At 35.8% G+C, this 14875-nt stretch overlaps 1 long non-coding RNA gene and 1 gene segment (V, D, J or C); both read left to right on the top strand.

The window, feature by feature from the left end:
• LOC140333452 (immunoglobulin heavy constant mu-like) overlaps nt 1–14875 on the top strand; it is a gene marked incomplete in the record, with an annotated part of 720383 nt that overhangs the window by 30602 nt on the left and 674906 nt on the right.
• Nucleotides 7176–12447, top strand: LOC140333461 (uncharacterized). Its single transcript, XR_011921357.1, has 3 exons — nt 7176–7193; nt 11990–12124; nt 12210–12447. It is a non-coding gene; the product is annotated as an uncharacterized lncRNA (long non-coding RNA).

Genomic DNA, 14875 nt, shown 5'->3' with positions numbered 1-14875 from the left:
AGAGTATGAAGGAAAGTACTGTGAAGTATAGTAATGAAAAGCACTCAATAGGAAGGAGAGAATATACATCTCAGTCTAAGACATGATGTGAACTGCAACCCCTAACAAGATGCAGGGCACCCGAAACTCAAGTGAATCCCGGCTGTGTTGGGTGGGAAACCATTGTACCCTGGACTGCCTTGAGAAAGACAGATCAGCTTTAACAAAAGCACCTTCTTTCTGAGAGTCAATAAATGTCATAACCATAAGAGAGAGAGCGAAAGAAAGTTAAGAGGCTACAGAAAAGGAAGTCATTGGAGTTTCAGGAGAGATGCAAAATAAATGTCACTGTTCTTTATGGTATACCTGTCCTCATTATTAGTTGCCAGTAACTTTGATACCTATATGGTATATGGTTACTATATTTGGGTACTATGTTATATTCCTGACATTGGCATAAAACAACATAATATGTGTCTCTGAGACAGTAGATGGCACCAATGCACCTAAAATAAAAGTCTAGATAAATCAATCTCTCAAAATTCAATGAAAAAAATGATATGAAGAGCTTTTTAAAGAGACTTGTCCGTTTTTCTATTTCTGAAAGCACACAGGAAGAAAAACAGCCAACAATGTTTTGGCAAATTGGGTAAACTGAAGCAGCAAACACATTGGCACTCACAAGTAGCTGAATGCTATCATGGACAACTAAGCTTGGAATAAGTTGCCTTAAAATGAAATTGGACCCTATAGCAAGCAAAGCTTGTTTAGATATTTCCACAGTATGCATAACATGTCTAAGTGTATAAATAGTGATGCATTTGTTAGTAGGAAGAATGGGAATCTAGGTCACATGATGGTCACATGACCGTGGGAACTTTGCGGTCACAGCTGTAACTGCAGGCGATCCCCGGGCACTAGAGGTTGAATGGGGTCAAGTTTCCCCATTCATCACATCCAGTGCCCTGTGTTCTTGGATAGAGAAACTCTATCCAAGAACACTTACTACTAGTACAGTGCAGCAACAGCAATCAGGATTCAGGGCTGCTAGTTTATTTTTTCACTCTACAAACCACAGAGATGTGGTCTAACCATAATATTAAAATTTCAAGTCTCTACAGCCTTCTTTCTGATTTAATGAATCTCAATACTGCGGTGGCAATGGATTGGATCTTTACATGTGCACAAAGGCAAAATTCTGAGTTGTACATAACATGTTTTATGTATACTTATTAGGTGGATCATTAGTAGGTCAATGCCTAATGGGTTCATAATTCACTGCAATGCTGTTGCAAATGGGGACTACTAAAAAACATAACATCCTAAAACCTATTTTCTTGTAATTTTTATTCAATGTTTATTAGCAAAACTCCCAGTCCCTAGGCAGTACTTTTTAAAAAAATAATAGAGGAAAACCTATTGATTTATATATAAATTTATACATATATAATATAAGACACATTTACATGAAAAACTAAGAGAGGGTTTTCCTTACTCCCTGTTATTCTGACATGTGTGTTTGCAAAGCACTAAGGGCTTTTACTACTGTTAATAAGGGAACTTAGCAGGATCTTTTATGATGGAGAAACCCAACATGAGATAACAGAGGTATTTCTAGGTGTTTGGCTAAACAGCTTAGATTATTTTAAACATTAAATTTTTTTGTTGGGTTTTCTCATATAAAGCACATACAAAAATTGTTAAACAAAAATTGAAAGGATCAAAACAAAACAAACTTAGCAATCAACAATACAATAAAATAAAGGAGTAAAAAAAGGGGAAAATGTTCACTAACAACATTTTTATATATTCTTATAATTCCTGTCGGAAAGCAGTCATATTTAAATAAAAAACAAAAAGGAAAAAAAGAACCTGACTATTGGTCTAAATATTGCATTTACAGATATACCAAACCAACATGAGAAAAGGAGGCCCAGCATTTCCATTGAGCATGACATTTTGTAAATGTAATTGCTTCTTGCAAATGCTTTTTCACTTCCTTTACTTTAGGCATAATTTTTGTTCCATTTGCTAACATTAAGCAATCTTGTAGCAATTAGAATATGTGTAACTACTGTTCTATATCCTGTTGAAATAAATCAATGCTAATATTCAAAATTTGCCAACTCCGGGGTCAGACCCGGAGAACAGCCCATACATATACCCTACCAAACCTGAAACTGATGTCCAGAGAGGGATATTTTTAGTACATTCCCAAAAAAAGTGGACAAAAGAGCCTGTGCAGCCGCAACCTCTCCAACAAAAATACGAATAATTAGGAATGAATTTCACTAATTTAATAGGGCTTCTGTACCACCTAAGATATGTTTTTTGATAACTTTCGCAATGTGTTAAACATTTAGTGGATTTGAGCATTTACAGAACAGCTGTCTTCCATTTGGGTATAGTAGTGGTGATGTTAGGATCTTTCTCCCAAGTGGAGAGAATAGGAGGTTTTAGCCATTTGTCCCTCTCCTGTGAGGTAATATACTTTGAAATCATTGCCAAAATTTTATAGGCATTGTTATATCATCAGAGTCTAGAGACTTTAACAAATGTTGAATTTGCCATATTTTAAAGTTGTCCAGTAAAGAAACCATTTCAGAAAGGTCATAGTCTTTCCCCTTCAATAATGATTGTTCAATATTTAACTATTTTTTATCTATAGTGGGGGAAAGACTTTTCTCCAATTGGTCAGTTAGAGAAGCAAGATAATATTCATGCAAAGAAGGTAAGCCAACACCTCCAACTCTTCTCTGCTTAGTTAAAAACCAACTAGCTATCCTGTTTTTTTTTATTGTCCCAGATAAAGGAACTCAATATCTGTTGCAAGGTTTTAAAGAAGGATGCCGGTAGTGAAATAGGAAGTGTCCAGAAAAAATACAGGATTTGGGGCAACATAAACATTTTAAAGGCAGCTATTTTGCCCATCCAAGATAGTTCAGTTTTGCCCATCCTATTGGTATCTTCCTGTATTATTTTAATTATTGGCAAAATAATTGTTGTTCTTGTAAATCTCTGAACTAGGGTAGGGTAATACCACCCCTAAATACGGAAGAGCGTTTTGAACCCAGGAGAATAGAAATTTATGGGAAATGCGGTTTTGTAGATCTAAAGGAATACCAACGTTGAGAATATTACATTTAGAAAGATTAGTCTTGTAAAAACTGGCTTTACTGAACTCAGTAATATCTGTCATTAAAGCCTCCAGAGAAGTGATTGGTTCAGTAAATGTAAGGATTACATCATTGGCAAACAAGCTTATATCATGGGTTTTATTATTAATTGTTATACCCTTTATAACCTCATTAGATCTATTTTTTTTGGGCCAGGGACTCCATAGCCAGAGAAAACAGGATCGAGGACAATGGGCATTCCTGCCTGGTCCCATTAGTTTAAAGGAATGCAGAAGACAGCATGCCTGAAATAAATACTTGGGCCGGAGGTGTAGTGTACAGAGCCATATTGGCTGACAATATTGAGCCTTGAAAACCAAATGTAGTAAGTATTTCCCTAAGATAGCCCCAATGAAGGCGATCGGGTGCCTTTTCGGCGTCGAGTGTGAGAAAAACTGCTTGTAGCTTGTTATTTTCCGAATAATGAGCAGATTGAGCATGGGATTGAGTCCCATCGGGAGCTTGCCTATCCTTAACAAATCCTATTTGATCCGCTTTAATAAGAAAAAGTGTAAATTCAAGCAATCTCAATGCAATAATCTTAGCATATATTTTAAAATCTGTGTTATATTTCGTACTTGCAAAGTGTCCTTCCCAGACTTGGTAATTGTAACTATTACAGCGTTAAACATTTCGGTGGGAAAAGATCTCAGAGACATTGCTTGGTTGTAGACCCTAGATAAATATGGAGTCAAGATCTGGTAATATGACTTAAATACTCAGCGGAAAATCCATCAATTCCAAAAACCTTTTTCAAAGCCAGGGATTTGATAACTGTCTTAATCTCGAGGTTAGTGAAAGGTTGATTTAAATCATTACATTGATCTGGTGACAATTTAGGAAGGTTAATTGAGTTTAAAATGACAGTTATAATTGGATTGTGAAGGTTGTGTCATATTAGTGTCATCAATGAGATTATACAAAGAATAATAAAAATCTTTAAAAGCATCAGCTATACCTTGCGGGTCATATATTGTGGATTTAGTACTATGGTGAACAATGGAAGCTATTTTACCTTTAGCCAGTTTAACTTTTAGCTGGTTAGCTAACAATTTGCCTGCTTTATTTGCTTAGCTGTAATATTTGGCTTTTAGGTATTTGTGGAATCTTTCCTGATTAGCAATCAGTTTCAATATCAATTCAGTTCTACACTTAAAAAGTTCCGCTGAAAGAGAGAGAGTTATATTAGATTTATGAATAGATTCTAGGCCCTTAATTTTATCTAAAAACACATCTATTTCTCTAGACTTCCTGCCAGTTGAATCAATATGCCTTGCTTTAAAGGCTTTATGAGTACACCAAAAAACTGCCGAGACAATGCCTGGAGTGTCGTTAAGTCAAAAAAATTCTGCGAGATGTGTTGGAATCCGGGTGTTAACCCGCCTAATGTTCTAATTCTGTGATCCTATTTTTTTTTTGCATAGAAAGTTTTGTTTATATTGTGGGCCTGTAATTCTTGGGATTAACTCCAGGGTATAATAATTATATTTATTTATTATATTGTAATCATAAATTATAATATAATAAATATTATAAATCATAATTATAAAATATATTGAAAGAATAGACTATGACAATGTAATTTATCAAAAAAAAAAACTATTTTATCAAAAATTTCTCACTGAAATTTTCAAAACAAGGGTGCAATATAATTGATAAATAATAATAATATAAATTAAATGCAGATTTTAGAAAAAAAAAATTTACATTTTTGGTAGACATCTCGGTTGTGATAGATTTTGAAGCAGGGTGCTGCACAAAGTCCAACATCACAGTCAGGACAGTAGAACCTGGTTTCCTTGCGTTTCTTCCTTCCTTTGTCATCAGTCATCATCTGTCATCAGTCTTTGAACAGCAAACATCCTTGTAGGTGCCGCCTTTTTCTGGGTTGATGCGATGTATTCAATGAAGTGACGATCGGTCAGGTGTTCTGGGTTGACAGCGGTGAAAGCACGACGTCCAGGTCTATTCATAGCCACTGATGGTGTTTGGTGGTTCTTGACTATGGATTCGGAAACTTGCAAATGAAGTCTTAATTATTCACAGGTCTCTGACTATTTTTTTTTGTACAGAATGTAGGCATTCCTTAGGCACTGCTCAACAAGATGCCTGAAAATCTTTTTGTAGTACTTTCTTGTGCTGTTTCCTCATCGCTGGGTAGAATGTCATATCTTGGTCTGCTCTGTCGACACCTCCCATGGTGTTGTTGTAGTCAATGTTTTGTGTGTACCAGAACGGTGGAGGCATCATTGGTAGTACTCATCAGGCACACATCTTTCTTGTCACGCCATCTCAGGGCCATCATCTTTCCTTTCTGCCAGTCAACAATTTCTCCTGTCTTCAGCTTCCCATTTGCAATCAATGATGGCAGGTTGCACCAGTTAGCCCTAACGGTTCCATAGGCATCAGTTCTGTGTTGCAAAAGAAATTCATAAAGCTCAGGAGAGGTGTAGAAATTGTCAGTTGTGACACAATAGCAAATTTGTATCACCTGTGCTCTTAAATTTGAGCATATATAAGGGTGTTTTGTAAGGTGCTTTTTGCTTTGGAGGGGCTGTTGTTTTGTGTGTTATCCTAATCTATGTTGCTGCATTAGTATACATTTTACTATATATTCAATATTACTATAAAATGTTTAACCAAGGGCCCTTCAAAAATAACATTTTACTAAGGCTGGGTCCTCATGGATGGTTTCCCCAGCATTTAACCTGAAGCCCATGTTTGAAATTCCCATGCATTTCAGTGTACACCAGGGCATTTCCCTGTGGCACATTTTTGAACATTAAAGATCCTTACAACCTTTAAAAATTTAATAACATGGGAAATGCGGGGAAACATGGGTAAATGTGCCAATTGATTTCAATGGGGTAGTTTTCCAACATTTTCCCACATTTATAAACACTTATAAATGTCAATAAAAACTCCCATTGAATTCAACTTTTATTTTTCTATGTATCCCACAATGAAAGGATGATTCCCACAGCTGCTTTCATGACATGAGCATAGCTGTGGGACTCCTGACAGTGTGGGATCCCCAGGTACTAGAGGGCACATGAGGACAAGGCTCCCCATTCACCTCTAGTACTAAATGGCTGAGGAAAGGCAAACCCTGATGACACTTGAGCCATTATCAGGGTTTCCCTTTTCTCAGCCAAATAACAGAATCGAGTTCACTGCACCCACGGCCCTAGAGGAGTTGTAGTCATTAGGGTCACCGGCACATCACTCCCTGAATTGTGCACTGGTGAAGACCAAAGGTCATTTAGATTCTTAGATTGTACCTCAGGTAATCCCATGTCACCTGCCACGGGAGGTGACCTGTAACAGCAGATTTGTTTAATTGACCGATTTACAAAAAAATGAAGTTTTTTTTTTTTATTATTGTGAAAAATCCTTGCTTCTTACTGTTTTGTAAACTCTATTAAAAAAGCCCTCTATAATTGAATGTACCATATGATTTAACGCATTAAAGTTAGAGTGATTCAGACTTCCTTCTTATTCTCATATACAAATCAGCAAAATGTTGTATTTTAAGGAAAATGTGTTTACAGCATCTGCATACAAAAATATCAATATCAATTAACAAAAAAATAGTCAATATACAATTTTTCCATACAAAAATAATCTTTGAAAAATGTAATTTTATTACCAAGTTACCTTTATAAAACATACATGATCCATAAAACCATCATAGTGATTCTTCTTTAGCTGCTATGACACATCATCTCAACGACAAATGCACCACAAAATGGGAGAGAAGAGAGCAAAGTGCCACTCCCCGCACAGAATTCTAATATATAATTTGCCTTCTTTTAACATACTCTGATTGTGCCATCATCCAATATGGGCAAATCTAATGAGCAAACATTGTAAATCAAACTAATTTGAGGTGTAAACCATAAACAAGATAAATACAAACACCTACAATGATAAATGGTGTCACAAACTAAATATTATAATATTTTTGCTTAGGAAATACAAATAGTTATCTCCCATACAGGGGAACAACCAATTTGCAATGAGTACAACCTATACAAGGTACAAAATTCCTATTATTAATGTTGTTTAAGAAAATAATCTCATTAAAGGAGAAATGTATTCAATTCTACCCCTTTTGGATCTATGTAGAACTGTGAATTTCAAACATTTTTAAAAGAATTAGAACACAAAAAAAAGCAATGCTTTTTAAAAAGTATTTTATTATTAATTTAAAAAAGACTTTTAGCTCTTTAAATTTCTGTTTCCTGTGATTATCTGTCAATCAAACAAATCTGTCATTTCATTTTAGGATGTGCTGATATTCAGTTATTCTGAGTCAATAGTCAGAGAATAAGTACATTTTATTTTTACTAAAAGGCCATAGATATGGAACAGTTTATGCATCCATATCTATAAATCAGTGCAAAAATCTTATCATCTAAACCCCAGATGAGGACTGATATGACCAACAGATGTTAGGAGCATTTATGGAAATCTCTGGCAGAATGTATGTATAACAGTACACCACAGTTCAAAAATGTCTAGGCTATAATACTTTACTATATAAATGCATACATTTGAAATACAACGACAAGATTCCAAGGAATTGGGATTAAAATCCCTGTAGGTTAGCCTTAAAATATACATTTAAATACATCGGCAATACACGTGCAATAAACAAACATCAGCTGATAGATTGGAAAAAAAAACTAACTAACCAAAAAACTCATTCTTATCATACACACATACTTGGAGAACCTTTACATCCATTTAGTAATTTATTAGAGACCGAAATTTTACAACAAACACTTATCTTAAACATGCAAAACCATTCATTAATCTAGATTACTTTCTTCCATATGCTTCAACCACAAGCACCAATTCTTATTGATTTTATTGTTCAAGCTGTGGCTTTCAGTAAAGTAATAATGGTTCATGGGTGTAAAATCATATCAATTGGGAAACAGTTCTGGAATAATGAATTGGCACAAAGGCATCAATGGTACTAAGAAGGAGTATTTAGGGTGTTAATGGAGCTGCAAAGCTTAGATTTTGCTAAGAGGGAGTGGATAGTTCTCTGGTAAGCATGAATTATTGGATATGTCTAAAACATGGGAGCCTTAGTGGAGTTGCATATTATATATGCAATAAAGTCTCCCATACCTTCTAGTCTGAGGAAAGACTTATGGGATAACCCCACTATCTTTTCAAAGTAGGTTTAATACTTTTTTTTTTAACTAGGGAAAGGCCCTTAACAATTTAGGAAACATATGGTAATGTATAGAAAAATATAAAGACAAATTGCAGTATTCTCACATGATTAATGGTTTTAGATGATTTTAACTTTCTAATACCAGTTTTAGGTTTTAAAATCCAAGGGGAAATAATCCAATGGGAGAAAGGAGGATGGAAATGGAAGGAGAGAAAAGAGGTTGAAATATGAGGAAAGAAAGCCTGGGGCCAGGAAGTGGGATGGGAATAGTAGAAACGTTAATATAAAGAAAGTCCCATGTAAAGTCTCCTGTGTGACAATATACCATGGTGAAAATCTGCTTGGGGGGAGTGACTGTATGCCATGATCAGGATGACCGGCTGCTTTTTTGAACAGTTACATGGCAACGTGAATACTAGTGTTGGTCGAATAGCTCACTATTCGATTCGACAGCTATTTGGCCGAATATAGCAAAAAAATTCGGGTGGCCGAATTCGAATTCGAATCCCATTAAAGTCAATGGGAGAAAAATTCGGGTTTGTTTCAGCACTGTGTAGAGCTTCTACAGCCTCCAAACAGATGTAAAAAGATACATTATAAAAGGATACATAAAAAGATACATAGTGACTTTTAATACAACCTCGCCAGTGTAAAGCTGCCGGAGATGCGCGGCTCCGGCCGCGATCTTTTTCAGTTGCTGAATAGCGCGATCGCGTACGATTTCGGATCGCGAATACGAATGCGCGAGCGATAATCCGATTCTGCTTTATGAATCAGGGGCAATGAATGAACATAGTAATTCCATTCATTGCCCTCGTATTGCTTGCGGTTACAGCTAATTGAAGGCACCTGCTTTCAATTAACTGTGACCACAGTTCCCACGGTCCAGAAATCCCACAATGACACTATGATTCATAATGTCATTGTAGAATAACCTGTAAAAAATAAAAAAAAAAGTTTAAAATAAAAAACAGATACGAAATAAATAATTTAAAAAAAAAAAAAGAATTCGAGTGCAGCAAAATTCAGTTCGGGTATACCCGAATTCGAACAGCCATATTCGGGTCGAATATAGGGACAACCCAAATTCGAACATCAACACTAGTGAATACAGCTTAAGTACCCAAGCAGCCTGGCTATAGGCGTATGAAGTAGTGTAAAATATAGTAATGAAGAGCACTCAGTAGGAAGGAGAGAATATACATCCTTGATCTCAATCTATAACATGTGAACTTCAACCCCTAACAAGATGCAGGGCACCCAAAACTCAAGTGAATCCCGGCTGTGTTGGGTGGGAAACCATTGTACCCTGGACTGCTTTGAGAAAGACAGATCAGCTTTAACAAAAGCACCTTCTTTCTGAGAGCCATAAAATGTCATAACCATAAGAGAGAGTGCGAAAGAGAAGTACGAGGCTACAGAAAAGGAAGTCATTGGAGTTTCAGGAGAGATGCAAAATAAATGTCACTGTTCTTAATTGTATACCTGTCCTCATTATTAGCTGCCAGTAACGTTGATACCTATATGGTATGGTATATGGTTACTATATTTGGTTACTATGTTATATTCTTGACATTGGCATAAAACAACATAATATGTGTCTCTGAGACAGTAGATGGCACCAATGCACGTAAAATAAAACTCTAGATAAATCAATCTCTCAAAATTCAATGAAACAATCAGATAAACAGCTATTTAAAGAGACTTGTCCAGTATTCTATTTCCGAAAGCACACTTTGGAAGAAAAAACAGCCAACAATGTTTTGGCAAATTGAAAAGAAATGGAATGTATAACATATTCAAGCTTGTTTCTATTACAGGGGGAAAGGTAAAGTACAGCTGGGCATAGTTGGTGCTAATAGACAAAAGTTTAGCTTTGCCAGTGATTTTGGCCAGGGGAGTTGAGTTTGATCAATAAAGCCAAAATATACAGCAAGGTCAAGATCAAAATTCAGGAACAGTCAGGTGAGAAGGAGTTCCAGGAGGGTTAATATCCAGGGTAAGCTAAAGCAGCAAACACATTGGCACTCCCAAGTAGCTAAATGCTATCATGGACAGCTAAGCACGGAATAAGTTGCCTTAAAATGAACTTGGACCCTATAGCAAGAAAAGTTTGTTTAGATGTTTCCTCAATATGCATAACATATCTAAGTGTATAAATAAAATAGTGATGCATGGTTTAGTAGGAAGAATGGGAATCTAGGTCACATGACGGTCACATGACCGTGGGAACTTTGCGGTCACAGCTGTAACTGCAGGCAATCCCCGGGCACTAGAGGTTGAATGGGGACAAGTTTCCCCATTCATAACATCTAGTGCCCTGTGTTCTTGGATAGAAAAACTCTATCCAAGAACTTATACTACTAGTACAGGGCAGCAACAGCAATCAGGATCGCTGCTGCAGCCCTCTAGTATGTGTTTCTGGATTCCCTGTGTTCACTGAACTCCCTGTGAATATGGGCAAACATTCTAAATCAAACTAATTTGAGGTCTAAATCATAAACAAGATAAATACAAACACCTACAATGATAAATGGTCTCACAAACTAAATATTATAATATATTTTCTTAGGAAATACATATAGTTATCTAATAACATATTATATTACAGGATGACAATCGAAAATCTGGCCATCGATAATCTGCATCCTTCAGTTTCCCAGCATGAATTTCGGATTGCATTTTCAATACAGGGACTGCAGTACTCTGTTTGGCCACTAATGTTTTCATGGTGCTGTTCTGCAGAAACAGCTGTTAGGTCTTGCTTGCTAAATTAAATACACATTGAGAGGTCCCTGCTGCCTGCTCCCTGGAACTGTGCCAGATGTCCACAGATGCTGCGAGATGAAGGCTGGCCTGTGTGTGGAGGTAAGTATAAAGAAAAATCCGTAATTTTAATGAATTATTTGAATTATTCTTACTGAAACAGAGTATTTTCTTATGTGCTATTTTAGTATCATATTGACTGAACGGAAAGATGATCTACCTGGGTTCTACAAATTATCAACATAATACAAAGCAACTCCAGGGGATACTAAAATATGGAGGAAATAAAAACCTCCATGAATAGGTGTTGTAAATCCAGCTTGTGACCTTTCAGGGGGACAACAAATTTGCAATGAGTACAACCTATACAAGAAACAAAATTCCTAATATTTATGTTGTTAAAGAAAATTATCTCATCAAAGGAGAAAGGTATTCAATTCTACCCCTTTTGGATCTATGTAGAACTGTGAATTTCAAACATTTTTAATAGAATTAGAACACAATAAAAAGCAATGCTTTTTAAAAAGTATTTTATTATTAATTTAAAAAAACTTTTAGCTCTTTAAATTTCTGTTTTTTTGTGATTATCTGTCAATCAAACATGTTTTTTTCATTTTAGGATGTGCTGATATTCAGTTATTCTGAGTCAATAGTCAGACAATAAGTACATTTTATTTTTACTAAAAGGCCATAGATATGGAACAGTTTATGCAGCCATTCTATAAATCAGTGCAAAAATCTTATCATCTAGATCCCAGTTCCTGTAAATGGACTGATTTATGTATTATGTACCTCATTCTAGGTATAATGTTCAGTCTTTTATAGCTTTTAGACCCTTATGCAAATATTATCTCTGTTTCCTGTCTCATCCTACCAGGTAGAAAAGCTGATCTGACAGGTTGTGATGATCTAGGGAGCTCTTGGTGTCCACTCCGAACACACAGAACATCCAAAGCAAAAAACGACATCATGTTTCTCTTCTGTTGTCTTGTGTGTCTGTCTTCATGTCTTGGTAAGCCGAAATATAAAAAAAACTGCAGTAAACAATTTTTGGGAAAATCTAGTTTATAACATTATATGCTCATTCTTGTTTACAGGAGTCATGTCACAAACACTCACTCAGTCCTCTGCAGAAATGAAAAAGCCTGGAGAGACTGTGAAGATGACCTGTGTGGGATCTGGATTTCAGATTGCTAACCACTATATATCCTGGGTTCAACAAGTTCCAGGAGGAGGACTGACATGGGTTGGGGAGATTGATCCTGCTAATGGAGCGACAGAATATTCCTCTTCATTTAAGGGAAGATTCACAATAACATCTGATAAATCCCAAAACACAGCATATCTACAAATAAACAATGTGAAAGTGGAAGACACAGCCACATATTATTGTGCTAGAGACACAGTGATCCAAGGATGGAACCTATCATACAAAAACATCCAGCTGCAAGTCTTTCCTTGTACCAGCTGGCTGCAGAATATCCTCACTGATAGTATTAGTATTAAGAACACAGAATCCAGAGCAGTGTTACTTCTGTTAAGTGTATAAAGGTGTTCCTTACAAGCATATATTATTATTCAATTGTATAATAGAGTGCAGTAAGATGTTAGGATCATTTATGGATATCTCTGGCAGAATGTATGTATAACAGTACACCACAGTTCAAAAATGTCTAGGCTATAATACTTTACTATATAAATGCATACATTTGAAATACAAAGACAAGATTCCAAGGCATTGGGACTAAAATCCCTGTAGGTTAGCCTTAAAATATACATTTAAATAAATCTAGATTAATACATTTAGTAGAGGAATGTGTTGATGTGCTACTGGGTCCATTCACATAACTAACAAAAGTCATGCATCAGGACACCTTAATCTTTAAAAATTGAAAAAACTGAACAAGAAAAGTGACATGAAGGCTTTAGCACATAGCGATATATTGATGTGCATTGTGGTGCAATGTTTTAGTGCTTTGGTTTTTCTATTCAAAATTAATGGCACAACAGCTGCATTAGTATAAATTGCTATATCATATGTCATATCAACCTATTCTGGATCAAACATATGTATTTTGGTGCCTAGGAGAGGTTCCTCACATTTTTCAAGCCTTTATGTTGTAAAATTCGGCAATACACGCGCAATAAACAAACATCACCTGATAGATTGGAGAACAAAACTAAATAACCAAAAATCTCATTCTTATCATACACATATACTTGGGGAACCTTTACACCCATTTAGTAGTTTATTAGAGACAAAAATTTTACTGACAACAAACACTTATCTTAAACATGCAAAATCATTCATTAATCTAGATTACTTTCTTCCATATGCCTCAAGCACCAAATGTTATTGATTTTTTTGTTCAAGTTGTGACTTTATATTTTTAGATTGAAAACTAGAATGGCATTGTTAATTAGTTTGATAAAACATTTCAGGGATGGCAATCCTTCCAGTAAAGTAATAATGGTTCATGGGTGTAAAATCATATCAAGTGGGAAACAGTTCTGGAATAATGAATTGGCACAAAGGCATCAATGGTACTAAGAAGGAGTATTTAGGGTGGTAATGGAGCTGCAAAGCTCAGAGTTTGCTGAGAGGGAGTGGATAGTTCTCTGGTAAGCATGAATTCTGGGATATGTCTAAAACATGGGAGCCTTAGTGGAGTTGCATATTATATATGAAATAAAGTCTCTCTTACCTTCTAGTCTGGGGAAAGTCTTATGGGATAACCCCACTATCTTTCCAAAGCAGGTTTAATACTTTTTGTTAATTAGGGAAAGGCTCTTAACAATTTAGGAAACATATGGTAATATTCTAGTCCAAGGAAGGTATGGTAATGGTTTTAGAAGACTTTCACTTCAAATACCAGTTTTAGGTTTTAAAATCTATGGGGAAATAATCCAATTGGAGAAAGGAGAATGGAAATGGAAGGAGAGAAAAGAGGTTGAAATAAGAGGAAAGAAAGCCTGGGGCTAGGAAGTGGGATGGGAATAGTAGAGCAGGTAATATAAAGTCCCATGTAAAGTCTCCTGTGTGACAATCATTTACCCTGGTGAAAATCTTCTTGGGGAGAGTGACTGTATGCCATGATCAGGATGACCGGCTGCTTTTTTGAAGAGTTACATGGCAACGTGAATACAGCTTAAGTACCCAAGCAGCCTGGCTATAAGAGTATGAAGGGAAGTACTGTAAAGTATAATAATGAAGAGCACTGTTACAAGGAAGGAGAGAATATACATCCTTGATTTCAATCCAAGACATGATGTGAACTTCAACCCCTAATAAGATGCAGGGTGCCCGAAACTCAAGTGAATTCGGGCTGTGTTGGGTGGAAAACCATTGTACCATGGACTGCCTTGAGAAAGACAGATCAGCTTTAACAAAAGCACCTTCTATCTGAGAGTCATAAAATGTCATAACCATAAGAGAGAGAGCGAAAGAAAGTTAAGAGGCTACAGAAAAGGAAGTCATTGGAGTTTCAGGAGACATGCAAAAACAAATGTCACTGTTCTTTATGGTATGTCTGTCCTCATTATTAGCTGCCAGTAACTTTGATTACTGCATGGTATATGGTTACTATATTTGGTTATTATGTTATATTCTTGACATTGGCATAAAACAACATAATGTGTCTGTGAGACAGAAGATGGCACCAAAGCACTTAAAATAAAAGTCTAGATAAATCAATCTCTCAAAATTCAATGAAAAAAATTAGATGAGGAGCTATTTAAAGAGACTTTTCCGTTTTTCTATTTC

Source organism: Pyxicephalus adspersus, chromosome 6, assembly GCF_032062135.1.
Source record: "Pyxicephalus adspersus chromosome 6, UCB_Pads_2.0, whole genome shotgun sequence".
Lineage (NCBI taxonomy): Eukaryota > Metazoa > Chordata > Amphibia > Anura > Pyxicephalidae > Pyxicephalus > Pyxicephalus adspersus.
The sequence above is the reverse complement of the archived record's forward strand: the minus strand, read 5'-3'. Positions and strand labels throughout refer to the sequence as shown.